Here is a 24,857-nt window from a genome sequence, read left to right on the forward strand (position 1 = left end):
CATTTTAACTCATCTGAGCCAAATTTCTTTATCTTGATATGAGATACTATCTGTGAACATGATTTTTTTAGGAAAGTTGTGTGAAGGCCCTATCACCTGTCCAGGCACATGATAAATGAATGCTTTTATTTCTCTGAAGTATCTACTTCTATTTTTGTGTACCTGAAAATTAGTTTCCTAGGTTTCATTGGGAGCCTGGTTCTCATTACAATCATTGGTCTTGAGTGATAGGATTTTACTAATGTCTTTTAAAATTCAACTTGAGCTTTTCTTCCTCCACACTTCCTAAGCAAATCTAACTTATATTTTCTTTATTTTTGTTCTCAGGATGTTCTCACCATTACTTCCTATTCTGTAATAACAAATACATATATATTCCTATTTTCTTAAACCTGTTAACTTGTTTTTTGAAAGGAAAATCATGTTTCTTTTCTTTACCTGAGGATTTGGGGACTTGAGGCTTTATCAAGCCATTCAGTATTCCATTTGCAGATTATTTTACTTATTTACTTATGTATTACTAAATTTTGCAGATTATCACTTATGTATATGGCTAATTACCTTTATACAAGACCTTCACTATTAATATTCACTTATAAGTACATTAGGAAACATGTAAATTATACAGAAAATTATAAAAGTAGAATAGTATATATACTGAATATATAATATATATAATCTGTATATACAAATAGATTATGGAATTATCATTTATGTGTATTTTCTACTCTGTTCTCCTCCGTTTCTAATGAGAATTCTATCCACATTTGGTTTTCAAACAATGCGGCATTGAATCTTTGTTTCCCTCCAGCATTCTTCATGGATGTAGGCAATGAGCAATTTAAATCATACCAGGTCTTCAGGAAATTATCTCTTAAATATTTAGAAAATTTATGATCCCACCAGCAGATTATTATTACTTCTTTTCCATTTTTCTCACATGCTGGCCAACACATGGGATTGAGAGTACCTAATATTTACTAACTGAATAGAATAAACTGTCATCACAGTTGTAGTTAATTCATGTATTCATAAGCCTCTGGTTTTCCCGCTTATGCTAATTCTGCTTTTTTGTTGTAAGTTGTTCTTGTTTGTCTTTTTCTTTTCGATATATGATTGTTTTTTTAATTTTGTATTTAAATTAGCTGCTTGTTGTCTTATATGTGACTGATTCCCCAGTTCTTTATTTTTTAACATTACTCATTATGCTTTTGACATCACAGAGATTTAAACATTTTTAAGAGTCAAATTTTGATATGCAATGAGGCTTAGCAAACTTCCCCTTTATTTTGAAAAGTTTTTGTAGGATCATATAAATAAGTTATCTGTCATACTAAATGATTTCTTGTTTTTTATATACAAACTCTTTGCTATTGTTGATTTTTTGAATGCTATTGTTTTTATATATGATACAATTACTCTGCTGAGTACATCTTAGCTGTAGAGGAGTGATTATTGATCTTCTTGGATTTTCAGCATCATTATTTAATTCTAAAGAAAAATCATCTTTTTTTTTTTTTTAATTTTTTACTTTTTGTTCCTTAACTTTGGTTTTATTTCCTTGGCGAGGACTTTTAGTACTTTGTTGGTGACAAGCCAGTTTTTTTTTTGTTTGTTTGTTGTGTTTTTTTTTTTGTATTCTGCGTTGGCTTTTATTTAATGAAAAAAGGAAAAAGCTAATTTCAAATCTACATTTCAGCTAAGCTGAATACAAAATCTTAGTGAAGGAGGCCTGGTGGTCTTGATTATAAGAACATGGCTACTGTCCTTTGGCCTTAAAACTTCAGGAAAGGCACTTCCAACAGCTTCGTGTTTGCACGTTTCAGTGCCAGAGCACAGGAATAGACCCTGGTGTCCACTGTCAGAGATATTTTTCAGCTATCAGAGCATCAAGTCCCTTCAGCAGGTCATTCTTTGGTAAGGAAATTACTTCGACAAATTCTCTGTCTCCTGGCTTTGGTTTAGGTCTCACATTTTCAGCATCATCTCTGTTAATAGTTACTGTCACGATGTATGTGGTACAGTTTGTGAAGCCTGGATCCATACACACAGCTGGAGAACACTCTGCGACATCATCTTTACAGCCAGTTTCTTCCTCAAGCTTCCGAAGAGCAGCTGCTTCTGGGCTCTCCTCATCGATGAGACCTGCGGGGAATTCTAGTATTGATGATAAGCTGTATTAGTGAGCAAGCTGGCATTTTGCTCAGAGTAAAAGAATTGACTACATTTCCCCCCTTCAGTATGATGTCACTTTGATTCTTGGCAGAGAGGTTTATCAAGTTGTAGGACTTGTCATAATTGCTACATTTGTATTAGTTGTCTTCTCATGGGTCTACTCTGAGTTTTTCTTTTTATCTTTAATCTGCTAATGTGGTGATTTACAATGATAATTTTTAAATACCAGCCCATTCTTGCATTCCTACGGCAAGTGATAGTAGGTAATGAGTTTAACAGCTTTCAGTTTTTACTTTGTCCAAATTATTTGTATAATACATAGGCTTATCTCTGTCCCTGATATTTTTCTATAAATAAAATTTAATAATTTGTGGAACACCTATGTTTTCAGAGGGAAAGTTTTGACTATTGATTTGATTGGTAAAAGACTATTCCTTGTTATTCTTAAATCACTCCTGTAACTCTTGGGTAATTGTACTGCCTTTCTGTTTCTGCCTAGAAACTTAGCAGACATTTACTGGTAAAAACGTCAGACATTTTTATCTCTGTTTCCATTGGTGAAGAATCTGGGTATAGCTAACGGGAGTTCTCTGCTTAAGGCACCCACATGCTGCAGTCAAGCAGTCTGCAGAGGTGTATTCTCATTAGGGGCTGGGAAAAAAAGATTAGGTTTCAAGCTTCCTTGGGTTGTTGGCAAAATCCATTTCCCAGTTGATAAAGAACTTAGGGGAGCTTGCTTCTTCAATGGCAGTAGAGAGAAAATCTCCCACCTCAGGGAAAGTCCCCAGTATTCTTTAAGAACTTTAACTTGTTATAAATCAGGTCTATCCAAGATAATCTTTTGATTAGCTCAAATCAACAGATTTGAGACTTTAATTACATCAGCCACATCCTTTTACTTTTTCTGTATTTTTCTGGTTACAAGGAAGTCATAGGTTGTGCTAGTACTTAAGGGGAGGAGACTCTCTAGGGGTGTGGCTTATTAAAGGTAAGGTAGGGTGTGTCACCACAAAATATGCCCTTATAAGAATGATTTTCTAAGATATGTGTTCAAGTGTCCCATTTTTATATACCTGATATAATGGAACTCTTCTTTCCCCTTGTTTTTCATCGGCCTTGCCACAGGTTTGATTAAGAGTTTCCAAGTCCTAAAAGATTTTATTTATTTATTCATGAGAGACACAGAGAGAGAGAGAAAGAGAGGAAAAAAAAAAAAAAAAGAGTTTCCAAGTCCTAGGTTTTTGCCTTAGTTGATACGGTCATTTTTACAAGTAAACTGGAACATAATTATGAGACTGCATAGTTCTACTCATGTAGAACATTTCAGTTCCTGATTCAGATAATTTTTAGTAGAATTTGTTTTTCAGAGCAGTTTTAGGTTCACAGCAAAATTGAGCAGAAAGTATAGGGAGTTCCTATATATGCCCTGACCCCATGTCTGCACAACTTCCCCCTCTATCAACATCCTGAACTACAGTGATACATTTGTACAGTTGATGGGGCTGCCTTGATGTGCTATCGGCACAAGTCCATAGTTCACATTAGGGTCACTCTCAGTGTTATACATTCTATGGGTCTTGACAAATGTGTAATGACATTTATCTACCATTATAGTATCATAAAGAAGAATTTCACTACCCCAGAAATTCTTTGTGACCCCTGCCCGGGCTTCTTTGGCAACCACTGAGCTTTTTACTGTACCCATAGTTTTGTCTTTTCCAGAATGTCCTGTAGCTGGAATTATACAGCATGTTCAAAGTGGCATCTTTCATTTAGTAATATGCTTTTAAGCTTCCTCTATGTCTTTTTATGGCTTGGTACTTCATGTCTTTTGAGCAGTGAATAATGTCTGCTGTCTGGATGTAGCATTTTATTTATCTCTGTGTATTTACTTGCTAAAGGACATCTTGGTTGCTTCCCAGTTTCAGCGATTAGGTAAATATTTGCTTGCAGGTCTTCATGTGAACGTAAATTTTCAATTCCTGTGGATAAATATCCAGGGGTGTGATTGCTGAATGATATGGTAAGATTATGTTTGGTTTTGTAAGAAACCACCAACTGTCTTCCAAAGAGGCTGTCCCATTTTGCATGCCAGTAGTGATGAATGGGAGTTACTGTTGTTCCACATCCTCACCAGCATTTGGTGTTGTGAATGGTACAGATTTTGATTATTCTAACAGCTCTGTAGAGGTATCTCATTGTTGTGTTAATTTGCATTTATCTGATGACAAATGGTATGGAACATCTTTTCTTAAGCTTATTTGCCTGCCAGCTGTAGGTCTTTTGTGAGATATCTTTTCAGGGTTTTTAGCATTTTTTTTTTTTTTTTAACCAGGCTGCTCATCTTCCTGTTGTTGAGTTTTAAGATTTCCTTGGATATTTTGGATAAAATTCCTTTATCAAGTATGTCTTTTGCATATATTTTTCCCAGTGTATGGCTTATCTTCACTTTCTCTTGACAGTGTCTTTCCCAGAGCAGAAGTTTTGATTTTAATGAAGTCCAGCCTATCAATTATTTCTGTCAGGGATCATGCCTTTGGGATTACATGAAAAAAGTCATCATCACACTTGAGGTCATTTATTTATTTTTTTCATTTAATTTTCTATGTCATCTTTAGGAGTTCTAGAGTTTTATGTTTTATGTTTACAACTGAGACCTATTTCAGATTAATATTTGTGGAACATGTAAGGGCCGTGTCTAGATCATTCCTTTGCTTGTAGATCCAGTTCTAGCACCATTTTTTTTTATTTTTTTTTTATTGGTGTTCAATTTACTAACATACAGAATAACACCCAGTGCCCGTCACCCATTCACTCCCACCCCCTGCCCTCCTCCCCTTCTACCACCCCTAGTTCGTTTCCCAGAGTTAGCAGTCTTTACGTTCTGTCTCCCTTTCTGATATTTCCCACACATTTCTTCTCCCTTCCCTTATATTCCCTTTCACTATTATTTATATTCCCCAAATGAATGAGAACATATAATGTTTGTCCTTCTCCAACTGACTTACTTCACTCAGCATAATACCCTCCAGTTCCATCCACGTTGAAGCAAATGGTGGGTATTTGTCATTTCTAATAGCTGAGTAATATTCCATTGTATACATAAACCACATCTTCTTTATCCATTCATCTTTCGTTGGACACCGAGGCTCCTTCCACAGTTTGGCTATCGTGGCCATTGCTGCTATAAACATCGGGGTGCAGGTGTCCGGGCATTTCATTGCATTTGTATCTTTGGGGTAAATCCCCAACAGTCTAGCACCATTTTTTGAAATGACTCTTCTCAGTCGTATTGCCTTTGCTCCTTTTCAAAGATTAGTTGACTAAATGTGTGTGGGTCTATTTCTGAGCTCTTTGTTCTGTTCCATTGATGAATTTATGTTTTCACCAGTACTATACTGTCTTGGTTAATAGAGCTTTATAGTAAGTGAGTCTGGAAGTCAGATAGTCTCAGGCCTCCAACTTTATTCTTCTCCTTCATTGTTGAATTGGCTATTTGGGGTCTTTTGCTCTAGGCAATTTTTTCCTCAACTTTATTGAGATAAAATTGACATATAACATTGTGTAAACTTAAGATTTACAACATAATTGATTTGATACACTTTTATATTCCAATATGATTGCCACCTTAGTGGCAATGCTAATACCTTCATCAGGTCACATAATTACCATTGCTTTCTGTGGTGAGAACATTTAAGATCTACACTCTTAGCAACTTACAAATATATAATATGGTATTGTTACCTATAATTACATTGCTGTGCATTAGATCCCCAGAATTTATTCATCTTCTAACTGGGAGTTTGTCCTCTTTGACCAGCACCTCCCTATTTCCCTCACCCCAAACTATTCTACTCTCTTTTTCTAGGAGTGTGTTTTTTTTTAGATTCCACATATAAGTGATACCTTACAGTATTTGTCTTTCTCTGGCATGATGTCCTCAAGGTCTATCCATGTTGTCACAAATGAGAAGATTTCATTCTTTATCATGATTGAATAATATTCCATTGTATACAGTGATTTCCCTCCCTTATCTGTTTTGAATATGTTCCAAAACTCCCAGTGGATACCAAAAACCACAGATAGTTTCGAATTCTATATATACTGTGTTATTTTCTATACATATGTACATACAATAAAGTTTTATTTATGAATTAGGTACTGTAAACAGGTAACAACAATAACCACAATAAAATAGAACAATTTTACCAATATAACTATAATAAAAGTTATATGGGTGTGGTCTTCTCTCTCTCTCTCTCCCAAATATCTTATTGTACTGTATTCACCCTTCCTTTTGTGGTGATGTGAGATGATAAAATGCCTAAGTGATAAGATGAAGCAAGATGAATGACACAGTCCTTGTGATGTGGCATTAGGCTACTATTAACCTTCTGATGATACATCAGATGGAAGATGATCTGCTTCTGAACTGCAGTTGACTGTAACCGCACAAAGTGAAATTCTGGTTGGGGGGACTACTGTATATATACATCTATATCCATTCAACTATTGACACTCACTTTGTTTTGTTCCATCTTGGCTATAATGCTGTAATAAATACGGGCATGCAGATATCTCTTCAATATTTTTTTTTTAAAGATTTTATTTATTCATGAGAGACAGAGAGAGAGAGAGGCAGAGAGAGAGACTCCTTGCGAGGAGCCTGATGTGGGATTCAATCCTGGGACACCAAGATCATGCCCTGGGCTGAAGGCAAGCACTCACCTGCTGAGCCACCTAGGCGTCCCTCTTCTTCAATATCTTATTTTCATTTCTTTTAGATCTATACCCAGAGATAATATTGCTATATCACATAGTAGTTTTATTTTTAACTCTGTGAAGAACCTCCATACTGTTTTACACAGTGGCTTTACCAGTTTACATTCCCACCAACAGTGCACAAGAGTTCCCTTTTCTCCTTATCCTTGCAAACATTTGTTATCTATTGTCCTTTTACTTATAGCCATTCTAATAGGTGTGACATAACATCTCATTGTGATTTTAATTTGCATTCCCCTCAGGATTAATGATGTTTAGTATATTTTTAATAGATCAATATGATTACAAAGTCTTATCTTTAAAAAAATTAAAAGCAAAGTAAAATAAATATACAACTGTTGGTTGGCCATTTGGATGTCTTTGGGAAAATGTCTACTCAGTTTCTCTGCTCATTTTGAAGTGAATTATTTAAGGGTTTAATTGTTGTTAGTTATTTATATGAGTTCTTTATATGAGTTCTTTATATTTTGGATATTAATCCTTTATCACATGTAAGATTTGCAAATATTTTCTCCCATTCATTGAGTTGCCTTTTCATTTTGCTGATTGTTTACTTTGCTGCACAGAGCTTATTTGCTGCTGTTTGATGTGGTACCATTTATTTCTTTATTTAGTCTTTGTTGCTTGTGTTTTTGGTGTTATACCCCCAAAAATATTTGCCAAGATGTATGTCAAGGGGCTTTTTTCCCTATATTCTAGGAATTTTAGTTTCATATCTTACCAGATCCATTTTAAACCAATGTTTATACATTTTTATAATGTTTAAAAAATAGTGCAAGGGAATCCCTTGGTGGCTCGGCAGTTTAGCGCCTGCCTTTGGCCCAGGGCACGATCCTGGAATCCCGGGATCAAGTCCCGCATGTCGGGCTCCTGGCATGGAGCCTACTTCTCCCTCCTCCTTTGTCTCTGCCTCTCTCTCTCTCTCTCTCTCATAAATAAATACATAAATAAATCTTTAAAAAATAGTGCCAATTTTTTAAGAGAAAGAAGGGTTCAGAGTAATTTAGGCCACTGTTATCTACCATTATTAACTCCATAAATATAGTTTTGAACTTCTTGTATGGGGAACATATTCTCCAAATACACAAACTTCTTTTTGATTTTTAAAAAATATCTGGGTGGAGTCTTTGTTTAAGAAAATTTTAATGGGGCACCTGGGTGACTCAGTGGTTGAGCCTCTGTGTTTGGCTCAGATCAAGATCCTACAGTCCTAGAATTGAGTCCCACGTCAGATTTCTCACAGGGAGCCTACCTCTCCCTCTTCCAATGTCTCTGCCCCTCTCTCTGTGTCTCTCATGAATTAATAAATAAAATCTTTAAAAAAAGAGAAAATTTTAATGACATAGGAATATATCATAATGTCACTTTTAAAAACATAATATAAAATATTTTTTAATCTATGACTCAGCTATAGCATGTCAGGTATATTATATGAAAGAAAGTAGTCTGGAGATCCTGAAACACTTAGGAGTCATTGTTTTTTACTTTCCTTTTGTAATATGCATCATAAGAGTTTTTTAGTTTTCAGAGTGCTTGAAATAATAATTTGGCTTCACAGTTTATACTACTATATTTAACAACTAAATCACAAAATTGCAAAACTGTTATATATATATAATTGGCAAGATAGGCAGGTCAGCTATGCATGTAATTGGGTTGAACTGAAGATTTACAAGTAAAGGCTAAGTTATATTGTGGTGGCTCTTTTTCTTAAAACTTGTTCAATGATATGGCATGGATGTTGTAAAGGATAAAATAAAGATACATTTTACTTCCTTAGTCCTTCAAATTAATAGTGGAAATATATGATCAAAATTATTTTGACTTCTTAAGTTATAAATATATACTCAAGGTAATCTTGCAGTCAAAAGATACTTCTGTAACTTACAGTTTTTCCATTTTAAAATCCCCTTTCTTATTTATATGTGTTTTTAAAAGTTGTTCTGGGGGGAGGAGCAAGATGGCGGAAGAGCAGGGTCCCCAAATCACCTGTCTCCACCAAATTACCTAGAAAACCTTCCAGTCATCCTGAAAATCTATGAATTCGGCCTGAGAATTAAAGAGAGACCAGCTGGAATGCAACAGTGAGAAGAGTTCGCGCTTCTATCAAGGTAGGAAGACGGGGAAAAAGAAATAAAGGAACAAAGGCCTCCAAGGGGGAGGGGCCCCGCGAGGAGCCGGGCTGAGGCCGGGGCGAGTGTCCCCAGGACAGGAGAGCCCCGTCCCGGAGGAGCAGGAGCTGCACCGACCTTCCCGGGGGAAAGGGGCTCGCGGGGAGCTGGAGCAGGACCCGGGAGGGCGGGGATGCCCTCGGGCTCCGGGGACACTAACAGACACCTGCGCCCCGGGAGAGTGCGCCGAGCTCCCTAAGGGCTGCAGCGCGCACGGCGGGACCCGGAGCAGCTCGGGGGGGCTCGGGCAGAGGAAGAGGCTCCGTGCCGAGGGGGCTGCGCGGTTCCAGGAGCAGCTCGGAGGGGCTCGGGCGGCGGCTCTGCGGAGGGGGCTGCGGGGCCCGGGAGCGCGAATCCACCAGCGCAGGCTCCGGAGCACAGGGCGCCGGGACACAGCCCAGGATCCGGCCTCCCCCGGGACAGGCAGAGGCCGGGAGGGCCCAGGACAGCGAGGACGCTCCTGCCCCAGCTGAGCAGATCAGCGGCCCCGCCCCGGAGCCTCCAGGCCCTGCAGACGGAGTTCCTGCCGGAGCTGAATCCAGGTTTCCAGAGCTGCCCCGCCACTGGGGCTGTTCCTCCTGCGGCCTCACGGGGTAAACAACCCCCACTGAGCCCTGCACCAGGCAGGGGCACAGCAGCTCCCCCAACTGCTAACACCTGAATATCAGCACAACAGGCCCCTCCCCCAGAACACCAGCTAGACGGACAACTTCCAGGAGAAGCCAAGGGACTTAAAGTACACAGAATCAGAAGATACTCCCCGGTGGTTCTTTTTTTGTTTGTTTTTGTTTTTGTTTTGCTTTTTGATTTGTTTCCTTCCCCCACCCCCTTTTTTTTCTCCTTTCTTTTTCTTTCTCTTTTTCTTCTTCTTTTTTTTTTTTTTCGTTTTTTTTTTTTTCTTTTTCTTCCCTTTTTTTTCTCTTTCTCTTTTCTTTCCTTCTTTCTCTCCTCTCTTTTTCTCTTTTTCCCAATACAACTTGCTTTTGGCCACTCTGCACTGAGCAAAATGACTAGAAGGAAAACCTCACCTCAAAAGAAAGAATCAGAAACAGTCCTCTCTCCCACAGAGTTACAAAATCTGGATTACAATTCAATGTCAGAAAGCCAATTCAGAAGCACTATTATACAGCTACTGGTGGCTCTAGAAAAAAGTATAAAGGACTCAAGAGACTTCATGACTGCAGAATTTAGAGCTAATCAGGCAGAAATTAAAAATCAATTGAATGAGATGCAATCCAAACTAGAAGTCCTAACGACGAGGGTTAACGAGGTGGAAGAACGAGTGAGTGACCTAGAAGACAAGTTGATAGCAAAGAGGGAAACTAGGGAAAAAGAGACAAACAATTAAAAGACCATGAAGATAGATTAAGGGAAATAAACGACAGCCTGAGGAAGAAAAACCTACGTTTAATTGGGGTTCCCGAGGGCGCCGAAAGGGACAGAGGGCCAGAATATGTATTTGAACAAATTCTAGCTGAAAACTTTCCTAATCTGGGAAGGGAAACAGGCATTCAGATCCAGGAAATAGAGAGATCCCCCCCTAAAATCAATAAAAACCGTTCAACACCTCGACATTTAATTGTGAAGCTTGCAAATTCCAAAGATAAAGAGAAGATCCTTAAAGCAGCAAGAGACAAGAAATCCCTGACTTTTATGGGGAGGAGTATTAGGGTAACAGCAGACCTCTCCACAGAGACCTGGCAGGCCAGAAAGGGCTGGCAGGATATATTCAGGGTCCTAAATGAAAAGAACATGCAACCAAGAATACTTTATCCAGCAAGGCTTTCATTCAAAATGGAAGGAGAGATAAAGAGCTTCCAAGACAGGCAGGAACTGAAAGAATATGTGACCTCCAAACCAGCTCTGCAAGAAATTTTAAGGGGGACTCTTAAAATCCCCCTTTAAGAAGAAGTTCAGTGGAACAGTCCACAAAAACAAAGACTGAATAGATATCATGATGACACTAAACTCATATCTCTCAATAGTAACTCTGAATGTGAACGGGCTTAATGACCCCATCAAAAGGCGCAGGGTTTCAGACTGGATAAAAAAGCAGGACCCATCTATTTGCTGTCTACAAGAGACTCATTTTAGACAGAAGGACACCTACAGCCTGAAAATAAAAGGTTGGAGAACCATTTACCATTCGAATGGTCCTCAAAAGAAAGCAGGGGTAGCCATCCTTATATCAGATAAACTAAAATTTACCCCAAAGACTGTAGTGAGAGATGAAGAGGGACACTATCTCATACTTAAAGGATCTATTCAACAAGAGGACTTAACAATCCGCAATATATATGCCCCGAATGTGGGAGCTGCCAAATATATAAATCAATTATTAACCAAAGTGAAGAAATACTTAGATAATAATACACTTATACTTGGTGACTTCAATCTAGCTCTTTCTATACTCGATAGGTCTTCTAAGCACAACATCTCCAAAGAAACGAGAGCTTTAAATGATACACTGGACCAGATGGATTTCACAGATATCTACAGAACTTTACATCCAAACTCAACTGAATACACATTCTTCTCAAGCGCACATGGAACTTTCTCCAGAATAGACCACATATTGGGTCACAAATCGGGTCTGAACCGATACCAAAAGATTGGGATTGTCCCCTGCATATTCTCAGACCATAATGCCTTGAAATTAGAACTAAATCACAACAAGAAGTTTGGAAGGACCTCAAACACGTGGAGGTTAAGGACCATCCTGCTAAAAGATAAAAGGGTCAACCAGGAAATTAAGGAAGAATTAAAAAGATTCATGGAAACTAATGAGAATGAAGATACAACCGTTCAAAATCTTTGGGATGCAGCAAAAGCAGTCCTAAGGGGGAAATACATCGCAATACAAGCATCCATTCAAAAACTGGAAAGAACTCAAATACAAAAGCTAACCTTACACATAAAGGAGCTAGAGAAAAAACAGCAAATAGATCCTACACCCAAGAGAAGAAGGGAGTTAATAAAGATTCGAGCAGAACTCAATGAAATCGAGACCAGAAGAACTGTGGAACAGATCAACAAAACCAGGAGTTGGTTCTTTGAAAGAATTAACAAGATAGATAAACCATTAGCCAGCCTTATTAAAAAGAAGAGAGAGAAGACTCAAATTGATAAAATCATGAATGAGAAAGGAGAGATCACTACCAACACCAAGGAAATACAAACGATTTTAAAAACATATTATGAACAGCTATACGCCAATAAATTAGGCAATCTAGAAGAAATGGACGCATTCCTGGAAAGCCACAAACTACCAAAACTGGAACAGGAAGAAATAGAAAACCTGAACAGGCCAATAACCAGGGAGGAAATTGAAGCAGTCATCAAAAACCTCCCAAGACACAAGAGTCCAGGGCCAGATGGCTTCCCAGGGGAATTCTATCAAACGTTTAAAGAAGAAATCATACCTATTCTCCTAAAGCTGTTTGGAAAGATAGAAAGAGATGGAGTACTTCCAAATTCGTTCTATGAGGCCAGCATCACCTTAATTCCAAAACCAGACAAAGACCCCACCAAAAAGGAGAATTACAGACCAATATCCCTGATGAACATGGATGCAAAAAATCTCAACAAGATACTGGCCAATAGGATCCAACAGTACATTAAAAAAATTATTCACCATGACCAAGTAGGATTTATCCCTGGGACACAAGGCTGGTTCAACACCCGTAAAACAATCAATGTGATTCATCATATCAGCAAGAGAAAAACCAAGAACCATATGATCCTTTCATTGGATGCAGAGAAAGCATTTGACAAAATACAGCATCCATTCCTGATCAAAACTCTTCAGAGTGTAGGGATAGAGGGAACATTCCTCGACATCTTAAAAGCCATCTATGAAAAGCCCACAGCAAATATCATTCTCAATGGGGAAGCACTGGGAGCCTTTCCCCTAAGATCAGGAACAAGACAGGGATGTCCACTCTCACCACTGCTGTTCAACATAGTACTGGAAGTCCTAGCCTCAGCAATCAGACAACAAAAAGATATTAAAGGCATTCAAATTGGCAAAGAAGAAGTCAAACTCTCCCTCTTCGCCGATGACATGATACTCTACATAGAAAACCCAAAAGTCTCCACCCCAAGATTGCTAGAACTCATACAGCAATTCGGTAGCGTGGCAGGATACAAAATCAATGCCCAGAAGTCAGTGGCATTTCTATACACTAACAATGAGACTGAAGAAAGAGAAATTAAGGAGTCAATCCCATTTACAATTGCACCCAAAAGCATAAGATACCTAGGAATAAACCTAACCAAAGATGTAAAGGATCTATACCCTCAAAACTATAGAACACTTCTGAAAGAAATTGAGGAAGACACAAAGAGATGGAAAAATATTCCATGCTCATGGATTGGCAGAATTAATATTGTGAAAATGTCAATGTTACCCAGGGCAATTTACACGTTTAATGCAATCCCTATCAAAATACCATGGACTTTCTTCAGAGAGTTAGAACAAATTATTTTAAGATTTGTGTGGAATCAGAAAAGACCCCAAATAGCCAGGGGAATTTTAAAAAAGAAAACCATATCTGGGGGCATCACAATGCCAGATTTCAGGTTGTACTACAAAGCTGTGGTCATCAAGACAGTGTGGTACTGGCACAAAAACAGACACATAGATCAGTGGAACAGAATAGAGAATCCAGAAGTGGACCCTGAACTTTATGGGCAACTAATATTCGATAAAGGAGGAAAGACTATCCATTGGAAGAAAGACAGTCTCTTCAATAAATGGTGCTGGGAAAATTGGACATCCACATGCAGAAGAATGAAACTAGACCACTCTCTTTCACCATACACAAAGATAAACTCAAAATGGATGAAAGATCTAAATGTGAGACAAGATTCCATCAAAATCCTAGAGAAGAACACAGGCAACACCCTTTTTGAACTCGGCCATAGTAACTTCTTGCAAGATACATCCACGAAGGCAAAAGAAACAAAAGCAAAAATGAACTATTGGGACTTCATCAAGATAAGAAGCTTTTGCACAGCAAAGGATACAGTCAACAAAACTCAAAGACAACCTACAGAATGGGAGAAGATATTTGCAAATGACATATCAGATAAAGGGCTAGTTTCCAAGATCTATAAAGAACTTATTAAACTCAACACCAAAGAAACAAACAATCCAATCATGAAATGGGCAAAAGACATGAACAGAAATCTCACAGAGGAAGACATAGACATGGCCAACATGCACATGAGAAAATGCTCTGCATCACTTGCCATCAGGGAAATACAAATCAAAACCACAATGAGATACCACCTCACACCAGTGAGAATGGGGAAAATTAACAAGGCAGGAAACAACAAATGTTGGAGAGGATGTGGAGAAAAGGGAACCCTCATACACTGTTGGTGGGAATGTGAACTGGTGCAGCCACTCTGGAAAACTGTGTGGAGGTTCCTCAAAGAGTTAAAAATAGACCTGCCCTACGACCCAGCAATTGCACTGCTGGGGATTTACCCCAAAGATACAGATGCAGTGAAACGCCGGGACACCTGCACCCCAATGTTTCTAGCAGCAATGGCCACGATAGCCAAACTGTGGAAGGAGCCTCGGTGTCCAACGAAAGATGAATGGATAAAGAAGATGTGGTTTATGTATACAATGGAATATTACTCAGCTATTAGAAATGACAAATACCCACCATTTGCTTCAACGTGGATGGAACTGGAGGGTATCATGCTGAGTGAAGTAAGCCAGTCGGAGAAGGACAAACATTATATGTTCTCATTCATTTGGGGAATATAAATAATAGTGAAAGGGAATATAAGGGAAGGGGGAAGAAATGTGTGGGAAATATCAGAAAGGGAGACAGAACGTAAAGACTGCTAACTCTGGGAAACGAACTAGGGGTGTTGGAAGGGGAGGAGGGCGGGGGGTGGGAGTGAATGGGTGACGGGCACTGGGGGTTATTCTGTATGTTAGTAAATTGAACACCAATATAAAAAATAATAAATAAAATAAAATAAAATAAAATTAGTATATAAAAAACAAACAAACAAAAAAAATAAAATAAAAGGTGTTCTACTTGAAGACTTAATGAAAGTAACTTTCCAAGAAGTGAATCATGATAAATTAAAATGCTAGATTTTTATTGTTTCTTTTCACCCATTACTGAAGTAGTTAGTATAAAATACCTTAATGAACTGTCTGGCACACCTAAGGTCATCCATGCAAAACTTAGATCAATATGATTACAAAGTCTTATGTTTAAAAAAATAAGTAAAAGCAAAGTAAAATAAATATACAATAAAGTAATACTGAAAGTTTTGGCCAACTGTAAGTCATTGTGTAAAATTATAACTTTTTGTCAATGTTTGAATCAAGTTTTGTTATTAGGTTCAACTAAAGAACCTGTCGCATTCTCTCTTACCATATCTCTTCAATGAGCAATAGTTCTCAGGACTTTTAGAAATGCAGATATATATCCTGTGTACAATTGTTAAGATTTACTTGGTTTAGATAATAATAGCAATATATGTTTAGCTTTTATAACATGCCAGGTATATTTCTAAATTCTTTGTATACAACATGTAATCATTTAAAATAAAACCCATTTTTATTACAATGAGAAAAATGAGAAGGAAGGGTATTAAATAATTTATCTGCATGACAGATTCAGGCTTCGATATGATAGTCTGCCTCTGACTTAAAGGGAAATCCTATGCTTGCATATTTTAGTAACCATGAACCAACTCCTCCATTTGAGAGCATGCTGGTCTATCTGTGAGGCATACACTAAACCATTTGCAGTAACTTTATTTACCATAAATTGCCATGGTCTCTCAATGAAGTTCTCTAATTCTATTCATAGTACCAAGGTGAAAATTTATAATATTGTCTTATAGAATGCCATAATCCTCTGCCAGATTTTACTTTCTTCCTTTTATCAGAGGCTATGTGAGCTAGTGTTTCTGTTTAGATTTAATACATATTACTCCATGGTACTTCTCCACCATGTGTTGCTATGAACAAAATAAATTTCTTCGTGAACAAGGGAAAAAATTGTTGTTGCTGCATTTCTAGATGTGGCTCCCAGTTTGAGCTGGGACAGCAATTTTTCCAAGTTTAAGGTCTCAGGTCGGGAAATGCAGTCCTCCCCAAATATCCAAATATCCATGTACTTCAGGACATGTTTCATGTCCTGAAGTCTCTGACTTGCACTGCCCAAGTACTATAACACAGCCATTCCCCTTACTTTGTACTGCCTATCTCTATTCTCCTGCTTTATTCTTTTCTCCTCAGCACTGATAAAAATCTAACATACTAGGTATTTCATTTTGTTTCTCTTCTGATGTTCTTTGGATTAGTCGGCTTCCTCTGAGAAAGAGACAAAAAGAATTAGTCATGCAGGAGATCCATAAGGGATAAAACTTGGAAAATAGGAGGGAGCTGGGGGAGTCTGAAAAGTTGTCAAACCTTGATGCCACTTGACTCTGAGTAAAGAAGGAAGGAAGGAAGGAAGGAAGGAAGGAAGGAAGGAAGGAAGGAAGGAAGGAAGGAAACATCTTTTAGACTACTAGGTCGACTTAAGAGAATTTGGAAGGGTTGTGGTAGAGTCCTTGACCAAAATGTCTCATCAAGTCTGTACCACACCTCCTGGGAATGGGCCCATCTGAGCATCCCAGCTGCACTTAGTTATTGGCAGGGACATTCTCACAGAAAGCATGGCCTCAAATGTCACAAAAGCAGTGACAGATTTCAGCATCCAACAGCTATAGCTGGCAGTCAATTTTATTCTTCGCAAATGGAATTCTGAGTGAGATATGAGAGGCACATTTCAGGCTGCCTCTGCATGTTCAAGAACAGGAATTTTGATACCATTCTGTGCCCATTACCTTTGATAGTGCCTGGGTCATAGGAGAAGTCAATAAATGTGCATGAATAAATGAATTTTCCCTGGGGAAAAATAGATGTGTATATCTCCTGAAGTGTCTTCTTGAACATTAGTGTTCTGCCAAGAGCTCCTGGCAATCCAGATCTGGAGACTAATTACCTGAGAGTATGCCTGAATCCTCATCCAAACTTTACAAAAGGGCAAGTAAAATTTGTTAAAGGCAGTATTTGTCAAAGAACCAGAGGAGTGTCCTTGTAGTAGGTACATTACTTACCCTTATCACTAGATACTGAGAAGTAGTTTCATGGAATTTCAATGGCAAGTGAAACACTGGATTTCAAAGGCAAGGATCAAGATTTATTTTAAAATGGGGTGTGCAGTCTAAAGTTCAGAATCCTCATGGTGCCTGTGGTCACTTTTATTAAATGTAGCCATAGTCTCAAATAATTATATTACTGAAGTGCAATGTTTGTCTGCTCTATTATTGAAGAATATTCAATTCTGCTAAAGATGATGAAAAAATAGAAACTTACGGAAAGTATTAAGCATAGAGAGTGAGTAATCAAGTAGCTTGAAAGACAAAGGAAGAATTCATAATTGTATTATGAATAGAAAGCAATGCAAAGTAAAAGAGTAAGTGGTCCATATAAAGGCATGAAAAAGAATGTCATAGATAGGATTTAAAGGAACAAGTAAATATGAAATATTAATAAGCACAAATCCTGCCACCTCCAGTTTTGACAGTCAGGCATCCCTATATTAGACGTCCATTGGTGCCAGTCATTGTGGCCCCATTTGGAACTCAACATGGGCTCTATCCCAAGAATGCAGTCAGGAAGCATAGCTCCTCAGCAAGATATGGGAAAACTGTAGTTATTAGCAAGATGTACTCATCCCACATCCCTATAACAGAACTAGTGCATTTGGCTCCGGGCATCTTCTTTTTGCTGAAGCTTCTTGCTCAAACCTCAACTTAGATTCTTTTCACTTGTCATTATCAGGAAATAATTTTATAACAGATAACATAAATTGCAGTTAATCTTTGTATCTTTGATTGATACTCAATTACCCATGGAAGTAAAAGGGAAAGCTATCTCAAACAGTTTGTAGAATAGAGGTTCTTGGCCCAAGAAGGATTGATAATGGTAGAGATTGTGTTAAAGATGTGTAGAGGTATTGATTTCCTCAGCAGACAAGTGAGCTGGTTTGGGACCGAGTGACCCAGAGCTCTTTGTGTTCTGGCATCTCAGCCTGTGAACAACCTTTGACACACCAGTTTCTATATGATATTATTATTTTCTGTGGGAACTGTGATATGAAAAGGTTGAGAATCATTGGATTGTGATAATACATTGGAAGATATCCATGGCAGTATGAGTCCAATATATAACAAAAAGGCCCGTGGTATTCATGTGTCATAAACTATTAGGCTGTGGGGACCCTCTTAGTTACCATCTTACTCTGCAATACCCCCCAAATGGCAGTTGGCATTTTTTCACTTATTGCTGATAGTAACTATTAGAGATGGATTCAATTACTTATGTTACAAATGGGTAAGCGGAGGTTACTCAAAGACTGTTGAGTATCTTTTCTCCCCTTCTTTCTAAGAAGGAGCCAAACCACAATTTTTAAAATTTAGTAATGAAGTATAATCGACATACAATATTATATTAGTTTCAGGTGCACAACATATTGATTCAACAATTCTGTACATTACTCATTGCTCACCAGGATAAGTGTAGTTACCATCTGTTACCATACAACGTTATTACAGTATTATTGGCTATATTCCCTATGCTGTACTTTTCATCATTGTGACTTACTTGTTTTATGACTGGAAGCTTCTACCTCTTAATCCCCTTTATCTATTTTGGCTGCCTCCACCTCCCTCCCTCTGGCAACCACAACTTTGTTCTCTATATTTAGGAGTATGTGTGGGTTTTATATTTTTGTGTATTTGTTTGGTCGGTTTTTTACATTCCACGTTTAAGTGAAATCATATGGTTATTTGTCTTTCTCTGACTTATTTCACTTAGCCATCCATGTTGTTACAAATGGCATGATTTCATTATTTTTATGACTGAATAAGATTCCATTGTGTGTATATATGTTTGTGTGTGTGTGTGTGTGTGTGACATCTTCCTTATCCATTCATCTATCAGTGACCCTTTGGGTTGCTTCCAGGTCTTGGCTATTGTAAACAATGCTGCAGTAAACATAAGAGTATGTATATTTTCTTGAATTAGTATTTGCATTTTCTTTGGGATAAACCATAACTTTTGCAGAGGTAAAATGCACTCAGATAGAGGACTCGATTTTTCTGAGACATAGGTGTAAAGGCAGGAGATTCAATTTTCCAAAACTGAGAAATATTATCTCCTACAATATATAGTTTTCTAGAAATTTGCCACGACCCCACTTAGAGTGAAGTCTAATTCTGTTCCTCTTTAATGTGGGAAAGTAGGTTTTGGTATGCATACAGGAAAAGGTTGCATTCAGTTGATGCTGTGATAACCAAATCTAGATTAGAAAAGAATATACAGCTTCTTCTAGTTTTATGTTAAATGATTCATCTTAGGATACAGCCCATTTTCTAAGGAAGCCCGAGGACTGCATGGAGATGACAGAAGTAGATGTCCTAGATAAAATCTCAGTCATCAGTGATTACCAGCTTCCAGACATGTCAGTGAGATCCCTTCAGGTTATACCAGCCTGTGGTCATCAAGTTGCTCCTAGTTTTTGATTCTGCTTAGTTGAGGCAACAAACATAATGGAGCAAAGACAAGTCATTCTTCCAATGCCCTTTCTATATTCCTAACTCATGAAAACTATCAACATAAAATCATTGTTCTTTTATTCTACTTAGTTTGAGGTGGTTAGTCAGTGATGGTAAATGGAATAGTAGCTGAGAATGGCCACATGAATAAGTTTGAGCCAATAAAATGTAACCAAAAGCTGGGAATCTTATAAAGGTTCCCAAAGGAGATAAGCTGCTGGGCTAGGTAGTAATATTTGTTTTCCCCTTTTTTCCATCTTTATGCTCCCGAAATAAAGACATAATTGCTGGAGCTTAAGCAGCTATCATGTAGCCCTGAAGATGGAAACTTGAGGATGGCAGTAGTGATAGAGAGAAGGTACCTGGTTTCCTGATGACTTAATGAAATCATCCTAGTGATTCAAGACCTCTGCCCACTATAATTAAACTATATGTAAGAAAAATAGCTATTTATGCATTTAGGAATTCTTTTTAAATTTATAATGGTTTTCTTTTATGTGTTGCCAATCCTAAACCTGATTCATAAATCTTAAAAAGACTGTTACTTGCCCAGATTAGTAAGTGGAAAAGAAAAGATTTATACCCCAGCTGTCTGATTTCAGAACCTACAGTTTCATCACTGCAGCATACTGCTCCAAGGGCAAAAGTACAATTGTCAAAATTCGGAAAGAATGTAATATTTTTTTAAAGATCAAAAATTGTAAGATATATCAGAAACAGAATTCTAAAAATTTACAGGATATGGAGTACCATCTAGACTAGACAGAGACTTGTTATTCTCTTCATGGGTGCCCAGTAAACTTAAGTTTTACATGTTAATGTAATACTATTTATGAGAAATATCTTAAAACTTATTTAAAAGGAATGATGTAAGTTTATTGTTTTGTTTTGTTTTTCATCTAAATTCATTAAATATAGTTAGGCAGACAAACCAAAACTCCTGGTGTAAGATCTAATTCTAAAAAGAAAAACTTCCTTATGGCCCTGGGTTACAAATAATTAAGGAAACATTCAATTCTGTATAAGTGAAAAGTTCATTCTTTCTGATTTTCTGTGCACTTGCACATTTGTAGCTCGTTAGTTTCATTTGCAGCAGGGATATTGAAAACACATTTCAAGTGCTCCTACTGATTTAAGAAATTTATTGTACCTTAAGGGCTGTCAGAGGAAATTTGCAAATTACTTGCCCAAATTATTTCAACAAGAAAACATAGTGATATGTTCAGGTAATGGAAAGGGGAAAAAGATTAACATAAGTGTCATAAAAAAGCTATTGTGCTGCATAAATCCCAGGTAGTCAAAGATGTTTTGTAAGAAAGATGCTGTGCTAAAATGCAAGAAAGAATATGTCTCGTATACCCCTTCTTATTCAATAGAGAATACCCTTTTGATTTCAGTGTTAAAACATACACTTCCCTTTCTTTGTCCCATGAAGAGGACTTTAAGCCATTTCTTTCTTCTTTGAAATATTATTTGGTGAATAAGAAATAGTCTTTCACCTAAGTGTCTATGGATATATTTCTATACACGAGAATTCTTAATTAAAATATTTGCTGGGCAGCCCTGGTGGCTCAGTGGTTTAGTGCCGCCTTCACCCCAGGGCCTGATCCTGGAGACCCGGGATCAAGTCCCACATCAGGCTACCTGCATGGAGCCTGCTTCTACGTCTGTCTATGTCTCTGCCTCTCTCTCTCTCTCTCTCTCTCTGTCTCTCTAAAGAATAAATAAAATCTTTAAAAAAAAAAAATATTTGCTGATTCCGGACGCTTGAGTGGCTCAGCGGTTGGGCAGCTGCCTTTGGCCCAGGTCGTGATCCCGGGATCTGGGATTGATTCCCACATCGGGCTCCTGCATGGAGCCTGCTTCTCCCTCTGCCTGTGTCTCTTATGAATAAATACATAAATCTTTTAAAAAATAAAATAAAATATTTGAAGATTCAGTAAACCCAGGAGAATCCAATAAAGTAGGCATCCTATGTAACCTCTAATAGCAGAGATTAAATTCAGTTGTATTTTAAATGAGTTAGATGACTAATACTTTCTTTATAAATCCCTGTAGGAACAATATACATAATTTATCATTAATGTGGTCACATATAAGATGTACTCTTTATCACATATACTTGAGAAAAATACATGTAAAGTATCTTAAAAGTCATCACCTATTAGTGGCAGGACCATTACTGAGTTAGGAAAACACGTGCTAACCTATTTAGGCATTGAAACAATTGGACCCATGCAATGTATGAAAGCTGAAGGTGGAGAAAAAACATTCCCATGAGAACTGAGTTACTTTGCTTACAAAATAGGAAACTTTCTCTTCATTTCTATTTAATTTATTGTTTTTTTAAATAAATTTTCTTAGGGGAAATGGCACTGGTGGTGTTGATAAATGGAAGTGTTATGATGGTGGTAATGAGCTGGAAGGAGGTGGTGTGTTTGATAGGCATGTAGTAAGAGGATGGAAATAGAATGGAAAGAACTGTGAGCTGCCAAAACAGCCAATTTTATTTTATGTTTTCCATTGTGTTATAATTGAAATTCCCATCATCCATGATTTTAGTAATGTTTCCACAGAACAAAACCTTGACTATTTATGATATTTTGCAAAGTAAAGGATGTACTTATTCACCTTTCACATATTTAATTTCAAAGAATCCAAGCAAGGTGACTGAGTTCCATATGTAAATAGAAGCAGGAAGAAGATACCACTCAAACTGAGCAGAACAGAGTGATGATTTGGTGATGATTTAAACAGCTATAAAGCTACCAGAGTTCCCAAGTCTCTCAGAGATTAGCTGGGATGTGGTATTCTCACAAAACATTAGATAGTCCTTGATTCCTGTGAATTTTAAAGGAAGTGTTGTTATCTGTGTTACAAAACACCCACTACTGAATATATTCTCAAAATTTGTGTGTGTGTGTGTGTATGTGTATGTCTGTGTGTTTAACTAAAGAATCTTGAACATTGTAGATGTTTGATTAGTCCAAAAGATATATACATTTTTTAAATGATAGATCTACTTCACTAATCCCAACATACTTAAAGTGGTCATATATTTCTTAATATTTTCCCAACAAACTTTTTTCTTTAATTAGGAAAAAAAGTCTACATCTTTTTTTCCCAATTGAGGGTAATGATTAAAATCTATAACATATGTCAGTTTTAACATGTTTAATTAATTTTTTGGTAGTGTTGAGAAGCATGTATGTAGCAATTCAGAGTGAATTGTTTGGTAAGACCTTAGTGAGGTGGGCTGAATAATTCTAATGAGATACTTAGAATAATCTTGGTCAAAATCTATTAATAGGGCCAGTCTTTCTGAAACATAAAACCAATTTGTTGCAAAGAATTTTAGTAGTGGTTGTGATATATTGTTGGCAGTAGATGAAAGTAGCTCACAACTTGTGCTCAGTGCAATCTTTAAGTTAAAAACACTGGCAAAACACTTTCTATTATTATTCCTAATTTCTTATAATTAATAATAATGTTACAGTGATTAAACTGAATGCATTTTAAAGAAAACAAAAGGCACATTAAAGCATATTTTGTCTATATAAGACCTTTAAATAATATCAAAATTTAATACAATCAAGGACATAATATTTTACTCTTGGGGTAATTGTTTTGTTTGTTTGTTTTGTTTCCAGAAATTAATAAATATTGTATTTTAGGTAGTTTTTACAAGTTAAACCAGAAACTTAAGATTGCTTCATATTCCCAAAGCAGGGATGCCTGGGTGGCTCAGCAGCTGAGCATCTGCCTTCGGCTCAGGGTGTGATCCTGGAGTCCCGGGATCAAGTCCCACATCAGGCTCCCTGCATGGAGCCTGATATTTGCCCTCTGCCTATGTCTCTGCCTCTCTCTCTCTCTCTCTCTGTCTCTCATGAATAAATAAATACAAGCTTAAAAAAATATTCCCAAAGCATCATTTTGCATTGAAAAGCTTCTGTGTCCAGAAATACTCATAAGTGCTCTAGGAAGTAAAAGACTAGTAAAATTGACCTACATCTTCTTGAATGTGCCGACTCATAAAAATAATGCCACTATGATACTTGATTTGAGGAGTACATGGCAAGTTACTGTAAATACACTGTTGGGTAGCATCATGAATTAGTGCTCTAGGAAGTCATTTTTCATTGGAGGAGAGGAGTAGGAGAGATTTATATAGATCATAAATAAGTTAATGTGGTGATTGTTAAAAGAGATGTAATGAATGAAATATTATGACAAAGTAAGATGATGAATGAAATATTATGACAAAGTAAGAAGATGAGTGTTGTATTATGGTTGAAATGGTTTATGATGTGTATACCCAGTGTGTTACTTACACTGCTTGAATTTCATTATTCTTATTTTTATGCAATCTAATTGATCTCCTTAAAATCTTAATATAAGAAAATCTGCATCTCTTTGTCCAAATAAAAGTATAATTAAGCTTTAAGCCTCTCATCTACCAGTGTGGTGAAATGTCTATTATCACACATTGTTTTATACCTCCATTGGAATACGACAGACTTAAATCTATTTTTTTCTTCTATTTTTATTGATATACTATACTAGTTAAGTTACTTAAATAAACCATTAAGTCTCAGTAATATTAACTGGAAAAAGGAAATAATGCCAGCTGCCTCCTAGAATTTTTGTGACTTTTAATCTGGAAAGTAGAAATGACTGTATGGTAAATGTTTGATATATTTTAATTAAATTTTTTGAGAGTAAGGTTTTTATTATATCATTTCATCAAGAAAGGAGAATTTCCTCTAATTTATTCTCAACTTGGAGTTTTGAAAAAGATCACTTAAAATCCTTTTTAAGATAAAGCTCTTTTTCCCTTCCTTGTTAAGAGATTGGTTTTATTGTAATAGAAAAGCATGAAATTGGATCCTTCATTTTTCTTTCAAAGATCAGAAAAATAGTCCTGAATTAATCTTACCTCAGATATATTGCTGTGTTCATAGATTATCCAAATATCTACAACCCTGACATTATGCAAAGAGAAAATCATATAGATAATTTGACTCTCATTTTGTATATTTAATGCTAGTTTAAGTAGATGGTCCGTAACTTGAACTGGTTAAA

At 37.0% G+C, this 24,857-nt stretch overlaps 1 pseudogene; it reads right to left on the minus strand.

The window, feature by feature from the left end:
• Nucleotides 1–1,760: 1,760 nt before the first annotated feature.
• Nucleotides 1,761–24,857, minus strand: part of LOC140621402 (ADP-sugar pyrophosphatase pseudogene) — a 53,632-nt pseudogene continuing 30,535 nt past the window's right edge.

This window comes from Canis lupus, chromosome 30 (genome assembly GCF_048164855.1).
Source record: "Canis lupus baileyi chromosome 30, mCanLup2.hap1, whole genome shotgun sequence".
NCBI classification, from domain to species: Eukaryota; Metazoa; Chordata; class Mammalia; order Carnivora; family Canidae; genus Canis; species Canis lupus.